General features: G+C 33.1%; 1 long non-coding RNA gene across 2 annotated transcripts; it reads left to right on the top strand.

The window, feature by feature from the left end:
• Window positions 1-6,152: 6,152 nt before the first annotated feature.
• Window positions 6,153-10,295, top strand: LOC101260853 (uncharacterized). 2 transcript variants are annotated; one of them, XR_003246060.2, is made up of 2 exons: window positions 6,153-6,788; window positions 8,281-10,295. It is a non-coding gene; the product is annotated as an uncharacterized lncRNA (long non-coding RNA). The 2 variants fall into 2 exon arrangements; XR_003246058.2 differs by having other exon boundaries at window positions 8,245-10,295.
• Window positions 10,296-20,818: the final 10,523 nt, after the last annotated feature.

Raw genomic sequence — 20,818 nt, 5'->3', positions numbered from 1 at the left:
TGAGTTTCATAGGCTGGTTGAACTACATCAGTCGGTTTATATCTCAATCCACCGTGGTGTGTGAACCTATCTTCAAGCTATTGAGGAAAGATACTTTGACAAAGTGGACTAAAGAATATCAGAATGCTTTTGGTGCCATCAAGACTTATTTGTCTAGGTATTGGTTCCTCTGCAAGAAGGGAACCCATTGTTGCTTACTTGGTCAATATGAAGAGACATGGAAAAAGGAACGAGCTATTTACTACATAAGCAAGTAGTTCACTTCATACGAGTCTCGTTATACTCTTTTGGAGGAAATGTGTTGTACTTTGACTTATATTGCTTAGAAATTCACACATTATTTGTCTTCTTATACTACATATCTCATTTCCAGAATGGATCCATTGAGGTATAATTTCTAGAAGGCGATGCTGACTGGAAAGTTGGATAAATAAAAAGTGCTTTAGAGTGAATTTGATATTGTGTGTGTAACTTAGGAGGCGATAAAAGTAAAAGCCTTTGCTGATCATCTTGCAGAATATCTTGTTGACGAAGGATATGAGCCGCTCAAGACTTATTTTTTCGATTGAGAAGTATCATTTGTGGGTATAGATATTTCTGAGATTTATCCTGGCTGGAGGTATTCTTTAAGGGAGCAACTAATCAACAAAAGGTATGGAGCAGTTTTAGTGTCAGAATCTGGTCAACACTATTCCATGGCAGCTAAACTCTGATTTAATTGCACGAATAACATGGTCGAATATGTAGCTTGTATCGTGGGTTTAATATGGACATCGACATAAATGTTCACTAGCTCCTAGTTATTGGAGATTCATATTAGCTAATTCATCAGGTTCAAGTCGAATGGGTTGCGAAGAACCCGAAGTTACCCAGTATGTGCATATATCCAGAAGTTGTGAAGAATATTCCATAAGATTGATTTCAGACACACTCCCAAAATACAGAATGAGCTAGTTGATGCTTTTGCCACCATTGCCTCAATAATTAAGCATCCAGATACGGATTATGTTTATCCTCTAGATACAGAGACAGGGGAGCAGCCACTTCATTGTTCCCATGTTGAAGCAGAACCACACGGTTTTCCATGATGTTTTGATATAAAGAAGTACCTATAGATCGGAACTTATCCTGCAAATGCAATATCAAACCAGATGAAGTCGATATGCCGTATGTCTCTAAACTTTTTCCTAAGTGATGAAATCCTTCCTCGGAGGACTCCAGATTTAGGTCTTCTCAGGTTTATTGATGATGATAAAACTGCGAAGCTTATTGTACAAATACACACAAGAGTTTACGGTGTGCACATGAATGGACTCCTTTGGCTAGTATGATCCTTCGATCTAGCTATTACTGGATGACTATGGAGCATGATTGTTGGAAGTTTGTGTAGAAATGTCATAAATGTCAAATGCATGGTTATTTGATCCGAGTACCACCTTAAAAACTCAATGCTATGAGTTTGCCCTGGACGTTTGTAGCGTGGGGCATGGATGTCATCAGTCCGATAAAGCCAACCGCTTCTAATGGACAAAAACTTATTTTGTTTGCCATTGACTCTTCACCAAGTAGTTTGAAGCAACATTCTTATTAGACGGTGATGAAGAAAGTGGTAGCTGATTTTGTTCGCAACAATCTGATATGCAGGTTTGGAGTACAAGAATCCATTATTACTGATAATGGTGCAAATCTCAACAACCACTTACTAAGAGATATATGTGAGTAATTTAAAAGTACTCACCGAAACTCAAACTCTTATCATCCGCAAATGAATTGAGCTAGAGGCCTCCAATAAGAAAATAAAGAAGATTTTGAGAAAATGATTTATAATTATCGAGGTTGGCACGAGATGCTGCCATATGCTTTTTTGAGATACCGACCGACTATCAGAACGTCGATTTGAACTACTCCATACTTGCTAGTGTATGCAACAGAAGCAGTCATACCGGCTGAAGTCAAGTACCATCCTTAAGAATCATAGAAGAAGCGGAATTGAGTAATGTTGAATGAGTTTGCAAATGGATTGACCTGTTAACTTTGATTAACGAAAAAATAATAGTTGTAGTTTCTCATGGTGAACTATATCTATAAAGAATGATTCACGCGTTCCACAAAAGATTTGGAGATAGAAAATATTAAATTGGTAAGTTTGTACTTAAGTGTAGTTTTTCACATCAAGAGGAGTACAAAGAATAATATGCACCAAATTGGCAAGGACCCTACATGGTTTGTAAAGTATTATCAGGATGTTCTATGTTCTTGTAAGAGATGGATGGGAACCGCATGGCCAAAGCCTATCGACTTATATGTTCTCAAGAGATACTTTGTGTGAAACATTCGTTTGCATTTTTTCATTTACTTGTAATCTCTCTCTTTGCTTGTAATTGTTCTTATTTCTCTGTAATGAACTGCGTGTGACCTTAATTCTCAAGAATGAGATACGTAGGCGGCCTATGTCGTCTCCAGTCACTCCCTTTATCCATTTTGATATTTCTTTGTGTTTGAACTACATTCCACCTGAATTCTAAAAAATGAGATACGTAGGCGGCCTATGTCTGCCTGGATCGGTTTCTTTATATATTTCTTATTATTATCAACCTTCGAGGGGTCAACGAAATACGTAGGTTGCACAAGGGTTCGGTCATATTTCTTGTAAGATTTCTTTTCCTTTCTGGATAGAAACTGGATAAAAATTTTGAGAGAGACTCAAAAATTTTCGAGAAGAACATTTTTCCTCAACAAGTCGAGATTGGAGTTACTTTGGGATCTTCAACTGCTACAAAATTTTTAAGGGTATCTCAAAAATATAATGATTTGCCTATCGACGGTTAATGATAAGCCATGACAGTTAAATAGGATAGAAATTTTGACGATGACCTCAGTATTTCAACATGGTTTTATCTAGAGTCTAGAGTGACTCTGAATACTCCCAAACAAATAATCAGATAGATCTCTAAGCATCAGAATCAAAGAAGTTTGCTAAGCCTGATTTGACATTATACTTGGCAGTACCCTTTTTCTAAAATAATACTTTTGGAAAATTCAATTTTTCCATTCATGTTTCAATTGTTTTGGCATAAAATATTTTCTCTTATCTATCAAGAGTCAAGAAATCAGAACATCAATCGGAGATAGCATAACAAGAGAAGACATATCAAGAAATCGAGGCAAATCAGTTTCGTTTTAAAACTAACAATTTTTGTATCGATGCAGGCTTATAGATTTGCTATGAAATCAACAAAATTCCTCAGATTGATGAATATGGAGAAGTGAAAGGGTGAAGAGCTCCCAAATTAACAATTTTTTGGTGGATGCAGAAAATATTTGATATCGCTTATATCAAAGACTTGGATATGAATGGTTTTATTTCATCCAATTTCCAACAACATGTAGTATATAATTAATATACATCTAGATTCAAAGATAAATCAAATGAAAACTCCAAGAAAGAGAGTTCATGATTTTTCATCAATGACTTCATCGGCATCATATTATCTATCATAAAAGATTTACTATCCGGAGGGTCATTATATTTTTATTGTTGATTGAGGCGATGTCTACCAGAAAGTCACGCATCCCAGGAAGATATTCGTGCATCGCGGCAAGATATTTATGTATCGCGAAAAATCATGTATTGCGGGAGGATATTTATGTATCGTAAAAAATTATGTATCGAGCTCAAAACAATGCATCACTGAAAATCATGCATCGAGGGAAGATATTCATGCCCCGCAGAAAATGATACATCACGAGGTGATGTTCATGCATCATGAGAAGATATTCATGCATCGCAAGAAGATATTCATGCATTTTTGAAAATAATTAATCGCTGAGAGTATCACATCGCAGGAAGAAAGTCATGAATTGCGAAAAATCATGTATCGCGGGAAGATATTTTTGTATTGAAAAAAATAATGCATCGCGGAAAGATATATATATGTATCACAAAAAATCATGTATCGAGTTAATATTCATGCATCACGGGAAGATATTCATACTCCGCAGAAAATCATGCATCGCGAATTAATATTCATGCATCGCAGAAAGATATTTATCTATCATGAAAAGTCATGTATCGAGTTAATATTCACGCATCACGGAAATCATGCATCGCGAGGTTATAGCCATACATCGAAGAGATATTAATGCATCGGAAAAAAATCATACGTCACGATAAGATATTTATGCATTGCAGGAAAACATCATGCATCACGGAAGTTCATTCATTGTGGAGAAGAAGTCATGCATTACAAGAAAAAATTCAGGCATCGCGAAAAATTCATGCACTATAAAAGTCATATGTTTACCCCTCAACATGAATCGTATCCTTTATTTTGGCAAGAGTGCATGCCAAGAGAATCACCAAAAACTAAATAAAGAGAAATATCAACACCACATCAACTTTTATTATTTCAACCCAATGAGGAGTATATAGAAGATTATATTGTAAAAGACATAAGCTTTATTTTTAGCAATTAAGTGTCAAAATTGTAAATGACACTATCTCCCATTCAAATTGTATTTGTATGCTGACGAGTTTTATCTCAGTCTTTGTCAAGAACGTCCGAAAGGATGATTCTCCAAAAAAAAGTCCATAGGTTCGGACGATATTAAAAAGGATGGAGCACAATGTGAAATTTCTTTCTCAGCAGCAAACCGGGGACATAGTTCAAAGAGGAGTGTCAAACTCTTAGTACACGAGCAGATGATTGACTTCCACAACAATGAAACCACACCCTTATCATAAGTCATGTGGGTTTCACTTTATTATCTTCGAGATCAGTTTTGCATCCGGGAATATTGTATGTGTCGGAGGCAAGTTTCCAATATGAGTAGAAATACACCAAGAGCGTTGAAAATTACATCCGTGTAAGTTATTAATCATGGGTATGAAGTGCACCACGTTCATGGTTAAGAGGTTACAAGCTTTTTTTGACAGTCGACATGATGTGTCACTTGTCTAGAGCTAAAGGTTATCAAGCATAATAGATTTCTTTTTCAACCGATTGAGTCAAACTACAAACAACCTTGTTACTAAGATTTAAGGATATGTAGGCAGACTCAATGTTGAAAACTCGTCTGTATTCCAAACTTTTGCTTTTAAATCTTATTCTTGAACTGTTCCAGTCCCTTCAAAATAAGGTATTTGGTGACTTCTGAATTCATTCAAAATCGCGCGTTAAATCAAGAGTTTCTAGCTACAAGTGGCCTAAATTCTCATGTAGCCTGAGATATGTAGGAAACCCATTTCTGAGGTTCATCCATGATTCCTAGAGTCCATACCAAAACTCTTTTCTTAAAGATGAATGTGTGGCCGGACAAAATTGGATTGGTCAATTTCATGTTACTCAAATTTCTTGCATCAATCCAAGTAAAATGATAGATAGTTTTTGACACCCAAATTTTACCATCATCGATGATAATTAATACTCGAGCCTCTTGATTTTCAAGCGAGTTGAAATAATTGATGTTATAAAATTCAAATCTTTATTTTAGTCATTTGTTAAAGTGTGTGTATATATTATGTTAATTTATTATATAAAATATCCAAAAATTGTATAAAAAAGATTTTAGTCTTGCTGCATGTTTTTTAGTTTTGGTAGCTTGTAGTTTGGATCTTCATTTTATAGCTAAAATTACTAGTTTATCAAGTCATATTTTAAGTAGTATATATGTTTCGTAATTTAATATATTTAATTAATTTGTTTTATAAATATTCGAAAATCGTTACAAAAGGATTTTGGTTTTACTAAATATTTAATTGAAATTAATTTTTTCTAAATTGTTAACTTACATTTTGGGTCATTAGTTGTAATTAAGTTAAATTTTTTATATTGTTAAAATTAAGAAGCTTGTTAATTAATAAATGTTAATTCCATTTATGCATTTTGGTCGATTTACTAGTTAACCCAGTTCGTCTATACTCTAAATGGCTACAATGTCATGTTTAGACATTTTGTTCTGTCCAATTTTTAACTGAATTCCCATGCCATTCCCTTAAATTTAATAAGCCAATTATTCTTATCCAACTTTTCCAATATTACAAAAACATCCCCAACCCATTTGATTCCACTTGTCCCATTTCAATTTTTGAGTAAGCCTATTTTACACTCCTTTCAAATCAAGTCAGCTCAATCATCCAAATTAAAGCTCCACCGACCCGGCCCATTTTTAATCCCCCAAAAGAGACCCTATACGCACCTGTTTTTATCTTCACGCGAAAATGTCTCTTCATCTCCTAGTTCTTCCAGATTTACTCGTACAACAACCTATATATTTGTCTTTGCCATTGTGGGATCACTCTACGTTGCAACAAGGATGTTTAGGATCGATCCCAAGTGTCCTTCCCTTTTTCTCTTGTGGAATAGACCCAAAAATGCAGGAAAAAAGGTGCTCGCCCAAAAGTGGCGAGGGAATTCAAAATTTTAGTTTTGGACAGGTTTTGAACCCGATTCCATACATTCCCCCCCCCAAAAATAATCGGAAAAAACTTATTTTCCCCTCCTATATAACATCTTTTTCTATTCATGGGGAGGTGGAGATTTTTTATTAGATATATTTTTTGGCAGAGAATAGAGAGGAAAAAATTTTGGAAGGATTTTTTGGGAAAAGAGATACGATTTTTCAGGCTCAAAAAACAAGGTATATTAACAGCATTTGAAGAAGCACTCGATCAGTATGGTTTAAAACTCAACTCCGCTTGTTTTTTTTGGTTGTCGTCCGTTTCTGCACCTTCGTGAGGTGGGAGTTGACGTTCTTTTGCTCGTCGTCCGTTCACTACATCACAAAAGGTAATGTTTTTTTTCTCTCTCGATTCCAACTCGTTTAAGGCTTCTTCCCACTTGCGAAATGATAGTCTATTTTCTTTAAATTCCTCTTTTCCGTTTGGTTTACTATTAATGTCGTAGGTCTATTCGTTTCGTTTGTTTTCAGTATGTCATAATCCATGGCTTGGAAGGCATCTTTTGGTGTCAGTTTAAGTTTAAGAGCTCTTTTGAATCAAAAATCCAGTCCGCTTTTGATATTCACATCTTGTTTCTTTCTTGGTCTGTTTTGTTTCGTGTTTTTTCTGACTTGATGACAGATCGATATTGCTACTTATGTAAGTTTGAACCTTCAAATCAACTACTATGATTAATATGTATGGACTGCTCATTTCTTTTTCAAATTGTTTGGGTTACATACTTTCTTGAAGATTTTGTTTTTGTTTTTATTGCCTGATATGATGTGGTAAATTGTATCTCATGTTAAAGCTACTATACTTTTATTCAAAAGCATGCATATTTTTAGCTTGAACCCGTGTTGAATCTGGGTCCCTCTGTTCTGCTTTCTTCCCCGAGTTTGGCCTCTGTTTGCAGCTTTGTCGTTAAGAAAAAATAATATTTAAAAAATGATATTCTTCTCTTAATATATTAAGAGCTTGGGGTTCGATCACTACCTTCTGGCTCGCATATTACATGCTTCATAGCTTTACCGTGTTGTGACTATAGGTTAGTTTGGTCATGTTTAATGTACGTAAATTTCATTGTGTTGGTTTCTCTGTCAATCTAGCTGAATCAGAATCATGAGTTGCACTTTGTTTGGAGTTCTATGCTATTAAGAAGTAAAATATATTAAAATGATTTGTGTATGTGTGTTACCTTATCAAAAGTGAGATGTTTGGTTGTCATATCTTATTTCTGCAATATTAATTATTCCACCCACTAATCGTTGTTATGAAAGCATGTTGTACTGCTTACCCCCTCCCATTCCCCTTTGGTTAATTAACCCCTGTCTCCATAAACGAAAGCCTTTAGTGGATCATTGGATTAATTGTGATTAATATGTGTTTTTTATGCGATGTAAATATTTTATCTTATTCTTAGCATGTTCGCGAGTTTTTTATAGATATTTAGTGGTGTATGAAATTATTTTCATTGTACATTTCGTTAGCGATCTTAAATAGTCTAATTAATTTATGTCACTACATCATGCGTTATCAGTTGAAAGAAACTAGTTATCATATTAGTAGTTAATTTAGTTACAAGTATTAAGTTAGTTACAATTTAAGAAGTTAGTTATTCATAAAAAGATTCTATATCGATCTTCTATATAATTACATAATTGTATCTAAATTAGAGAATTAATTCTAATAATACAATTGCTGAGATATTCTCTCTGCTGATTCTTCTTCCTCTTATCTCTGCTTCCTCTTCTCTCTTCTTACTCTTCTCTTTACTTCATAAAAATCACATGGTATCAGAGCAGATGATCTGACTCTATGAAATCTGGGTTTCAAATCAGTGATTATTGCTTCCGCTTATCAAGTGTTAAAGTGAAAGAAGTTGAAGAAATCTCTGAAAAATGGTTGGGGACGATAGAGTTCATGATGAACCAGTAACAAATGTCAATCGAGCTGTCACCATTGGTCAAAAAATTGACTACAATCATCTATTGTTCTTATCTCCATCAGATGTTAGTGGACATAATATCATTTCATTTCAGTTAACAGGTATGGAAAATCATGCAATCTGGTTTCGATCTATGCGTATTGCATTGCTGGGTAGAAATAAACTGGGGATGGTAGATGGTCATGTGATAAAGAAAGGCGTAGTGAAAATTTATGGAGTCACTGGGATCGAGTTGATGCCATTGTTCAATCTTGGTTAATGAACTCTGTTTCTAAGAGTTTACTAGGTGGCATTATGTATGCAGCCACTGGAAAAGCAGTGTGGCAAGATCTACAAGAAAGGTTCACCAAGATAGATGGTTCAAGAACATTCAACATGCATAAGGAGATAGACACTTTAACTCAAGTAGTAAATTCTGTAACAGTCTATTTCTCCAAACTCAAGACTCTTTTGGAGGAATTTGAGGCTTTGATACCACCACCAGGCTGTAACTGTGAAAAATCCAAGGTGTTCATATTCCATCTACATAAACTGAAATTGTTTCAGTTTCTCATGGGGCTAAATAAATCATATAATCAAGAAAATACTGCTCATGAGTCCATTGCCTTCAATCAATCAAGCCTATGCTATGGTAATGGGTGATGAGAGTCAAAGGTCTGTGTCAACTACGAATGGAGTGTTGGGTTCAAATCCAATGTCACATACAGGCAATTATGAAGCTGTTATGTACAACATAACAAGTGGAAATCAAAAGTTCACAAAGAACTCATATCTATATTGTGAGGTGTGTAAAATAAGAGGACACAACAAGGAAAATTGTTGGGAAATAGTGGGATATCCACTTGAGTTCAAGTATAAAAAGAAAAAACCCTCTGAAGGTGGGAGTGCAGCTTACAATGTGAGTACAAAAGAGAGCACACAAAATGATGTACTCCATGCTGGAAGTGGATAATCTGAATTCAAGTATGGTTCTAATACGAATATATATAGTCAGAGCAAAAATGCAAGTAGCATAGATCAAGTTCAATCCAAGCCTAGTCAAGTTAATGCTAATCATTTTACACAAGAACAATACAATCACATAGTACAACTGCTAACACAACACAGTCCTCAAGTCAAATAGGATTCCATGTCTAACACAGCTACAAACACTGCATGTATGACTAACTCAATGGCTATGACAGTGTCTCACAAACCTACTTGTATTGTGGACATAGGAGCCACAAATCATATGGCTTAAAACATAGAGTTACTAAGCAAGTTGTTAGTTAATAAATTAGCCTCCCATAGAACTGTACAATTGCCAGATGGAGATGAAACACAACTTACACAGACTTGTTTAAGTAGTATATCTGATGGTAGTACAATATCTAATGTATTGTATGTGCCAGAGTTTAAATTTAATCTGTTATCAGTTTCAAAACTAACAAAAGAATTGCAATGTTTTGCTTCTTTCTTCCGTGACTTTTTTGTTTTGCAGGATCTCTTCACTAGGAAGGTGAAGGAGATTGGTAGAGAGGAGAAGGGGCTATATTTGCTACTAAATAAAGATGTAAGAAGCTCTATCAGTGTAGCTGCTCAAGAGTCAAAGAGTGTGTCAACAGACAAGATAAATATGAATCTCTGGTACAAAAGATTAGGACACACATCTACTTGAATAGTAAATAAATTGTTTGATATTGAACTCACTTATATTAGAGAAAATAGGGGATTGTGTAGTATGTCCTTGTGCTAAGCAGTGTAGATTACCTTTTCAGAATAGCAGTATAAAAAGTAATAGCTATTTTGAATTGATTCACGTTGATCTGTGGGGTCCTTAAAAAACCAATACATATGATGGAAACAAATATTTTTTAACAATTGTAGATCACTATTCAAGATATACATGGATATCTTTTGAGACCGAAATCTGATGTTTGTGTATGTCTTCAATTTTTTATGAATTATAATAGGATTCAGTTTTATAAAACACTTCAATAGTTAGAACTAATAATGGAACTGAATTCATTAACTCAATATGTGAACATTTATTTAAACACGTAGGAATTATTCATCAAACTACATGTGTGTGTACACCCCAAAAAAATGTGGTAGCTGAAAGAAAACATAGACATATCCTAGAAATAACTAGAGCCATCAGGTTGCAGGCTAATATACCTATAAAATTCTGGGGACATTGTGTCCTAGTGGCAGCATACTTGATAAACAGGATACCTAGTTCAATACTAAAAGGAAAAACTCCTTTTAACAAACTCTATGCAAAGAACCATCATTAGCTCATCTAAGAATACTAGGGTGTTTATGCTTTGCTAGAATGTCGAATCAACATGATAAACTTGAGTCAAGGCCTATAATTTCTGTTCATATGGGATATTCAGAAGTGCAAAAAGGATATATTTTATATGATTTAACTAATAAAGTGTTTTTTGTTAACAGGATGTCATATACAATGAAACAATATTTCCATTTGATAAAGGGAAATTGTTAGAACCTGTGTTTAAAGACACTCATTCAACATTAGATCATTCATTTCAATGGTCTAGTATTCCTACTGCTACACCTACTCATCAAGTTCAACAATACACACAGGATGAAGTGAGGGAACAATGTCAACATAACGAGGAGTTAAGGACTATGATAAATAAAGATACAGTTCAGATAGCTTTACAACCATCTACTACTAGTGATATTCAACAGAATCGAAAGTCAGGAAGAAGCAGCAAACCACCTATTTGGTTAAAAGATTTTGTATCCGTCAAAATTCATAAGAAATAAGGCTATGGCATCAAAAACTATATAAGTTGTGATAATATATCTGATAAATATAGTGCATACATAGCTGCAATTTCAAATCATATTGAACCATAGTCTTATACAGAAGCTGTTAAAGATCAAAGATGGATAGAAGCTATGAAGTCTGAAATTGTAGCATTGCAAAGCAACCATACTTGGGACCTAGCAACTCTTCCTGAAGGAAAGACTCCAATAGGCTGCAAGTAGATATTCAAAGTCAAATATAAATCCAGAGGAGAGGTAGAAAGGTATAAAGCCAGACTAGTTGCTAAAGGGTGCAACCAGCAAGAAGGAATGACTAGCAAGAAACATTCTCTCCTGTGGTAAAGATGAAAACTGTTAGGACTGTTTTGACACTAGCTGTACAAAATGGATGGTGTGTACACCAAATGGATATGTTCAATACATTTTTACAAGGAGATTTGTTTGATTAAATCTATATGGAAATGCCAGAAGGATTCACAAGTCAGGGGGAGAAACAACAAGTATGTAGACTTGTGAAGTCATTATATGGGTTGAAAGAAGCTCCTAAACAGTGGAATGCTAAACTGTCTAAGGCATTAGTGGAACTTATGTTTAATCAAAGTGAATATGATCAGTCTATGTTCATCAAGAAAGATGAATTTGGAATAATGATTATTCTTGTGTATGTGGATGATCTGTTAGTTACAAGAGATAGTCTGAAAATTTTGAAAGAGACAAAAGAGAAGTTAAAACAAGTTTTTAAAATGAAGGATCTTGGAGAACTAAGATACTTCTTAAATATTGAGTTTGCCAGGTCTTACTAAGGTATACTTATGCAGCAAAGAAAGTACATATTGGAGCTCATATCAGAGACATGACTTAGCACTTCTAAACAAGCTTCAACACCAATGGACACAAATGTCAAGTTAACAACTAAGCAGTTTGATGAGTACATCAGATAAGGAAATTCAGAAAAGTCCAACCCAAATGATCCACTTGTAGATCAACGAGCATACCAAAGTCTGATAAGATATCTAACTGTGACAAGACCTGATATAGCCTTTGGGGTCCATACTTTAAGTCAATTTCTCCAACAACCAAAGAAATATCACATGGGAGTTGCTCTCAGGATTGTAAGGTATGTGAAGAACCAACTAGGTCTAGGAATTCTAATGTCTAGTAATAAGAACACAACACTTACAACCTACTGTGACTCAGACTAGGCTTTATGTCCACATACAAGAAGGTCAGTAACAAGTTATATGGCTAAATTTTGAGATTCTCTTTTAAATTAGAAGTCAAAGAAACAAACAACCATATGAAAGAGTTCTGCAAAAGCAGAATACAAGAGCATGGTTGCTACAGTGTCAGAGTTAACATGGATTATAGGTCTAATGAAAGAGTTAGGAGTGAACTTGAACCTACCTTTAGATATTTACTCAGACAGCAAAGCTGCTATACAAATTGCAGCTAATCTAGTGTACCATGAAAGAACCAAACAAGTTGAAATAGACTGCCACTTTATAAGGGAAGAAATAGACAAAGGGTTTGTAGCAACAATGTACATATAACTAAAAGATCAATCAGCTGATTTACTTATGAAATGTCTCAATACAGTACAAAATTTGTATCTCAATTCCAAACTAGGAACTTGTAACATTTTCACACTACCTTGGTTGAGGGGGAGTGTTGAAAGAAACTAGTATCATATTAGTAGTTAAGTTAGTTACAAGTATTAAATTCGTTACAATTCAAGAAGTTAGTTACTCAAAAAAAGATTCTATATTGATCTTCTATATAAATACATCAATGTATCTAAATTAGAGAATTAATTCTAATAATACAATTGCTGAGATATTCTCTCTGCAGATTCTTCTTCTTCTTCCTATTATCTGTGCTTCCTCTTTTCTCTTCTTACTCTTCTCTTTACATCATAAAAAGCACCTTATGTAATGGGCATCTATAGAACACATAATTTTATTTTTATTTGTTTTATTGTTATTAACATTTTCCCCCCGCTGAAATGGTAGTTTGTCCTTGACATGATATTATATTTTTCTTGAATTAGTTACATTGTTCCCAACATTTCCTTATACTTTTTGAGATTTTAAATAATTCTTTTTTAGGCATTATTTGAAGTTTATGAATTAATAGGAATTCAAGTTTGTGTCAATAATAGCTTGTTAGGTTGTGTTGTTGTCATATTATCTCTCTTTTGACAAATAATTACGATCCTCGCTTACTTTCTATTCCTATTTCTCTGTTACATGTGAATCTGTCCTAGTTCACACTGAACTCCTATCACTTTTCTTTTGCATTTTGAGGGAGCCTCAAAGACTTAAATTCCTCTTCCTTGAGTCAAACTCATTTCCCACTACAAAATTGATTGGACAGGTCCCGCAGCCAGACATGGACTATATTGGAGATTTGAAAGAAGATTGGGTCAAAAGGCTCACTTTTATTTACGCTACATGATTGTATTTTGTTACTTTTGGGCCTAAGCCCTTATGTTTTAGTACTATTATTTTTAATTTGTTTAGGGAATGTACAAAAAAAAGGGTCCAAAAACCCAAAACAAATGGGTCAAAATACCGATTCAGGCAGACATAAACCAGATTTTGACCCAACCTCTGTCTGTCTCTCTATCCTCTACTTTATCAGCTATTTATTTCCTTATTAGTTGCCATTTAGTTTAGGGTTCAAATCCACGCGAAGCATCGTCATGTTTTAATGGTTAAATTAAATAGATCTTCTGTAATTAAACTTAAAAACAATAATAAATGAATTATGCAAGTTGAAAATCTCAATTGGATAGTAAAGTAAACACTTCATTTTCCAAACAAATAGTTTTAAATTTAAATTAAGTTTAAGATGAAATTTATTCTAAGCCAAACAACTTAGTTGTTGGAGAATCGCGAGTTAGCGAGCATTTTAGGTTCCGTAAAAACCTCCCTAAAATATGAATTAGAATCTGCGAAATCCTTTTAAGGTTTTCAATCGATTTTCCATTTTAAGTTTGTTGAAAAAAAAGGTTTTCTTAATATTTTTGAAAAAATTAATTGGCTACTCTAACAAGTCTAAAAAAAAATAAAATTTTTCTTTTAAATAATACATGAACTATGAAGGACACTTGGTAAGTCTTAAGATTTTTATCCTTTTCTTTCAATTGTGGTTAATTGTGATTAAGTCATGATGTTATACTGGAGTAAGCCTTGTATTAGGATTGATAGGATGGTATGATGTTGAATTGAAATGTTTTGACTATGGTGTGAGGTTGATTAAGGTGTTTGTGTTATAAAGATGGTGATGACTATCAATGTGCCTTATTATGATATAACAGGCTTATGTACTACCTCATTTATATGAATTGTGATGAAATGACTTATACTCATGCAATTCTTATTGAGCTATTGATGATAATGATTATACAAGGGTTAGAACTTATGACCTAAACTAAGCTATGATTGATAATAAAAGGCTTAAAGACATTTAAATAAAGGGACTTACCTTAGCACCAAGTGAACTTGACAGTGGGAGGTGATGACTTCCCATGGAGGAAGATTCACCCTGTAGTTTTAAATGTGGTGTTGACTCTCCAATGAGGTATACTCTTCCAATGGATTCCAATGAGAGGAGGTCCTAATTTCCAAGTGACATGTAGAGGGACTATAAGTATCTCTTAGTTCTTGAACTATGTTGCCCTATAGGAATACTAGCTAGTGGATCCGCCTGGAAAGCTATGTTTATGTTTGGTTTTACTTTGGATGGAAGATCACCTTCCATCGGTTTAAGGTTTTAAAACGCCTGATTCCACACTAGGTCATGTGGTCTATGTCGGTTAAAGCAAGATGTTCCCAAAAAGGTAAAATGAATTAAAAAATTGAATTCTATTTAGGATAACCTAAGGGGTCTAGCTTAGTATAGGTAGGGGTATGAGACTCTAAGCATTCCACTAGTTAGCCTTGAGGGGATTCTTCGGAGGACGTTCTTATGTATGATTATGCTTATGATGATATATGATATGTATGTGATGAACTTGCATGTTGTTGATACCATATGTTTATCAGTTTACTTATGAGTATGTATTGTTATTAGCGTTTAGATTGTATAAGGTGAGACAATCTTTATGACTTTTTTCTATCTTATATATGTATATGTGCAATAAAATTAGAAGACTATGTAACCTTCTTATACGAAGGGTCTATGTATACTCAATATATATATATATATATATATTATTTGTATGTAGAGGTCTATGTAAACCTTCAGGTAGAAATAATAAAAAGTTTTAAAATTTCATTGAATTCGTTTTATGAATCTGATGATGTAAGCTAAGAGGCTCGTCTTAGTGCTCAAAGAGGACGACGACACCAGTTATGTCTAGGAGGTAAACTCGGATGTGACACATGTTCTTCTCTTTATTGTTAGCCCTCTCTTAAACAATTATTTCACAAGTAAGTCTCATCATCTAAAGAATGTTTCAATCATTATTTTCTTCTTAGTTTTTTTGTTTTCCTTCATAATAGACACCCTCAGCCTATATATTTTACATGCGTTAAGGTGCACGAGGTCCTTGGAAGGACCAAATCCATCATTCTTTTTTATTCCTTCTTATTTCCATGTCACATTCTCTTTTTTTCATGTCATATTCTTTCAAAGAGTACTTTTAAGCACTTTTAGTTATCATTAATTACTTTTTAACTCATTCAGTCCTTTTTTCTCAAAATTGATAATTAGAATAAGTCTATGCTATAATTCTCAAGGAAACAAGGTGAAAATACTAGGGATTCAACAAAATACGTTAGGGAAAAATGTGGCTACCAACAAAAGTCTATAGGCTCAAAAGAGATAATTAATGACAAAATATCTGAAAGGGCTAAAATTTACAAACAAATCAACAAAAATCTATTATCATCTCCTAAACAAAGTCACACTTTTTATTTCGCGTCAATAACATGTAGGGCAAACTCTAAACTAAGATGCAAAACATGGAATAAACAAAATTTCACCATACATGGCACAAGTATCAATCAAGATGGGTCAATTCTATTTCAAAGAGAGATAGGATCACAACAAACTTCAAAATAAATAAGCTATATACAAAGTCACAACTATGAACCTAGATTTAAAAAGTTTGCAATTTCACTAGCAATCCAGCATTCACAAAAAAGTACTACTTAAAATTAGGCTGAAATAGTAAGTATCACATACTTCAAAATGATCTTTTCTTTTCTCTCCAAAAGAATAATAAGAATAATAAACGCAATAAAATTTATTCCTAAACAAAATAAAGAAAAGAACTCGGTTCAAAGGGACTATCCTCACGAAAAGAACCGAAAAGAAAACGCATCCTAAAAACTACTCAATAAAACAGTAATAACTAGGAATTGATTCCTCCACCCCACACTTATAAAGATGATATGTCCCCAAAGCTTTAAGTAAAATATAAAACAAGGGTTAGGAAAACTTCATGAGGCCTTTAGGCCAAGCTAGTAGCATGTTCTCTAAATTTATATCTAGGGTCGTCACCCCACACTTAAGCTCAAACATGCTCATTTATTTTTGTACTCAGTCTTCCCCTAATCTACAAAAACTAGAAAAAAATGATACTAATAAAAAAAAGTCACCCTACTAATTCGGTTGCCTCCCAATAACCACCTAATATAACGTCAAAGCACGACACAATCAATTTTACTATTTTTCCTCCCACTATGAAGATATGAAATACACCCCCAATTGTAAATGAAATTTTCTAATACGCTCAAGGGGTGGTGGCACAAAAATAAAGGTCACAAACAACACATATCACACATTATACACTTCTTGGATCCTAAGTAATAAATATAATTTCTGATGTTGGAACAATATATTCAAGAATATATACACAATTTTCCTCCTCCATACACTATTCTATAGTCTCAGATGACTTGATGTATTTCTCATCTCTAAACATATGTGGAAAATATTTGGAATGAGGTCCAATGCGTCCTAACTCATCAATTATTTTATGATTCATATCCTCATATTTACACATACTAGAATTTTTGAAAATAATATTATCTATTTCATTACATAACTCTAGTACACTCTTCTCAACAGAACCACATCAATAAAAGTATGATCAAGCAATTGGCTCTCAACTTTTAGCTCTTCAAGTTCATTTATGAGTATTTTTTATTCCTCACACATATTATTACCAAATTTTTGCGTGTCATATGATTTAATCTTTGCACTCAACTCAGTATCTAAATAATAGAGGTCAAATTCAAAGGTATACTAACTAAGGCGTCTACATATTTATTTATTGTAAAATGTTAACGAATCTTCCATGTCCCCATACAACTTATCTAGCTGAGAAAAAATTTACCCTATGAGAAACACAAAATTTGTTGGAAGGGAATGTGAAGGACACTCATTACTACATACTTTTTTTTCAGATGACATCTCAAGAAGAGTAAATGAAATATGATTGTAATAACAACAATAATAATAATAGTATTAAAAAAATAATGGAAAACTAATCCTAAAAAAATACAAGTTACAATAAATACTAAAGACAATTTTTTAGCCATATTCCCCGACAACGGGCCCATTCTTGATAACATTAAAATATTTTTCTTGAAAAGAAATATAAACGATCGAATGCAATATATTTACCCAACTATGAGTTGGGGTCTATCCCACATAGAATATGGAAGAATATTATCAATAGCAAATGTTTAACTCGATATACGTCGTATAAAAATGGGGGGATTTGAATAGAATTAAAAATAAAAGCAACAAGATAGCTTTGAATTAAATATTTTTTATATCCAAATTAATAAAAATAACTAGGAATGTGTTCCCGTAATTTAATAACGTTGTAATCGTAATAATAACAATTCTTTCCTAGTGTATTACATACAAAGTGATAAATTAAGTTTCTCTAATTCCTTGGTCCTGTAACTAGAGAACTTCACCCCGCATCGTGGTCCAGCGACGTGTGTATAATTCACAAACCCTTTGCATTACCTCGTACTTGACATCATAATCGATATATGTCTTAGTTATTACTTCGCACCACTCGATACTAGTCTATTAGATAGTATCACACTAAATCAATGTTGATTTTTATTTTCGTATTAACTAGTTCCTTGGTCCTTCAAGTAGAAACAACACAGGTTCTTACGTGTGCACGCGTTTAAAAGAATTCTAAATGAAAGAATTATCAATGCATGCAAAAACCTATTCGAAGAATTGCTTTGTTACTATTCATACATTTTCAATCGCCTATGATTCCCACAACCACAGTTATGAAATTTATCTACTCATTATCTCAAAAAAAAATTATTAAAATAAATATGCATGTGTTAATGATAAAAAGTTAAGAACAGTATCTAAACTATATATTATTAATCAGTAGTACAAATAAATAATAAAGGAGAAGAAAAAATGAACCGCAATTCTCCGACCTTCACGACGGCTCTTTCAAAGTTCGAAAGCAAGAAGAAATTTTATATTTGTGTCTTGTTTCTTGATTCTTGGCCTCTTCCCTAATAATTATTTCTATACAATATTTATAAATTTAGTAAACCCCTAAATAAAATAATTGAGTCCAAATAAATTAGGAATCCAAAACTAAAAGGAATTGAATTCATACTTTTTTTTCCGCGTGTAGTTTTAAATTGTGGGCGAGAAACTCTCTATATGTCTGCTTGTAACGTGGACCAGCAGGTAGTTTTTATTTTCCTTATTTGAATATATATTACATCAATATTATATTACATTATTTTCATTAAGCTTTCTACTTGATTACCTCCTTCCACTTTTCATCTTTAATTCGTTTTAGCTCCAAACTTCTTCAATTTTTCGTCAATTTAATCCTACAAATAAAATACAGAATTTAGAAAAATTCAAAAAATTTTGGATAAAAATGACAAATATAAATAATAAATTCTAGGCAAATAATGATTAAAAATATATATAGTTTTAGCCTCACATCATCAATGATGAGATTGGTTCAATCTCGAGCATCCTATTTGAAGTTGGTTGATCTTCCTCAGGAAATAAACCTTTGGGTTCAAACGGAATTCTCAAAAGAGTGAATACTCAAAAGGAAAATTAAAGTCATTGGAACTATGTACAAACATAAAACAAGACATTTTTCAAAGGTTTTAGACAAAAAATAAGGTCTTGATCGTTTTGACACAACCTTACCAGTTACTAGAATGACATTCATTTGGATGTAAAATGTGTTAACTTTGGTATATTACGACCAAATTTATCAAATGGATATGAAAACAACTCTCTTAAATAGAGAATTGGAGGAATAAATTTACATGGAACAACCAGAGGATTTTATAGTACCTTATAAATAAAAGAAAATGTTTGACTTGTTAAGTCACATTATGGACTAATACGAGCACCTAAAAATGACATAAGAAATTCGATCAAACCATGTTCACAATGGATTTAAGAATGATAGAAGTGATAAATGTCTTCAAATAGGTCATTTTTATTTGTATATTGGCGATATGTTTATAATCAATAAAGAAACTAATTACATAAATGTTACTAAATGTATGGTAGAAAGCATGTTTCGAATGAAATGTCGTGGAGTTGCTGATGCGATCTCAGGTATAAGTATCCTTAAAACTCCATAATGTTTAACATTTTCACGGTCTCATTGCACTGAAAAGGTACTTGACTAGTTCAAATATTTGGATTTCAATATTGTCAATTCTCCAATAAATATAAGCTTTACATTTCAAAGGAGTGAAGACAAAAGCGACTCACCATTGGGTTTTGCTAGCGTATTGAGAAGAATGATGTATATCATGAAGTGTTGGAAATCAGATATATTATTTTCTATTAATGAACTGAGTCGAGACACGAGTGATCCCAATCAAACTCATTTAATGGAAATAAATTGAGTTTTGGAGTATTTCAAAAAATACTTATAACTATATGTTTCATTATAACAATATCCAACAGTATTGAAAGGATATATTGATGCAAATTAGATCATCATAAAAATAAAGTAAAATCTATGAGTGGATATGTATTTACTCTTGGTAGCGGAGTAGTCTCTTGAAAATATATCGAAGAGACACATGTTTCTACATGTACAATTATCATTGAGTAAGGTGCTCTAGATAAGGTCGGTGAATAAATTGAAAGACTCCGACATTTTTTCATAGATATTCTTTTTTTCCTAAACTGTAACACCCCAAAAATATTTTGAGCTAAAAATTGAACCATTCTTTGTAATGACTAATATTTAACGAAGTGTTAAGATCTCTAGATGTAGTACCATGAGTTCTAAAAGAACTAACTTGGAAATAGCGAAATCTGAAATTTTGGAGGGTTAAGCTATGTATGAGTTATAGGTCAACTTGAAATTACCATAACTTATTGCACATGATGATTTATGTGTGATACAAGATACCATTGTCATAATCTTTGATTTATCTTACTAACACCACAAAATTTGCTATGTTTCATGTTTCAGATAAGTGAGATATGATATTTTCAAGTTAGGTTGTCCAGTTAAGGAAAGTTAGCTAAAAATAATGAGGGGTAATTTGATATTTTCCTTACCCAATCAGATTTAATAAGATTTAATAAGGTTTTAAGAGTCTAATCCTTTTAGATTCAGTTTTATAATCCTAATATATGCCGAGAGTTTTAATTGA

This window comes from Solanum lycopersicum, chromosome 1 (assembly GCF_036512215.1).
Source record: "Solanum lycopersicum chromosome 1, SLM_r2.1".
NCBI lineage: Eukaryota > Viridiplantae > Streptophyta > Magnoliopsida > Solanales > Solanaceae > Solanum > Solanum lycopersicum.
Note: the sequence above shows the minus strand (reverse complement) of the source record. Positions and strands in the feature narration are given on the sequence as shown.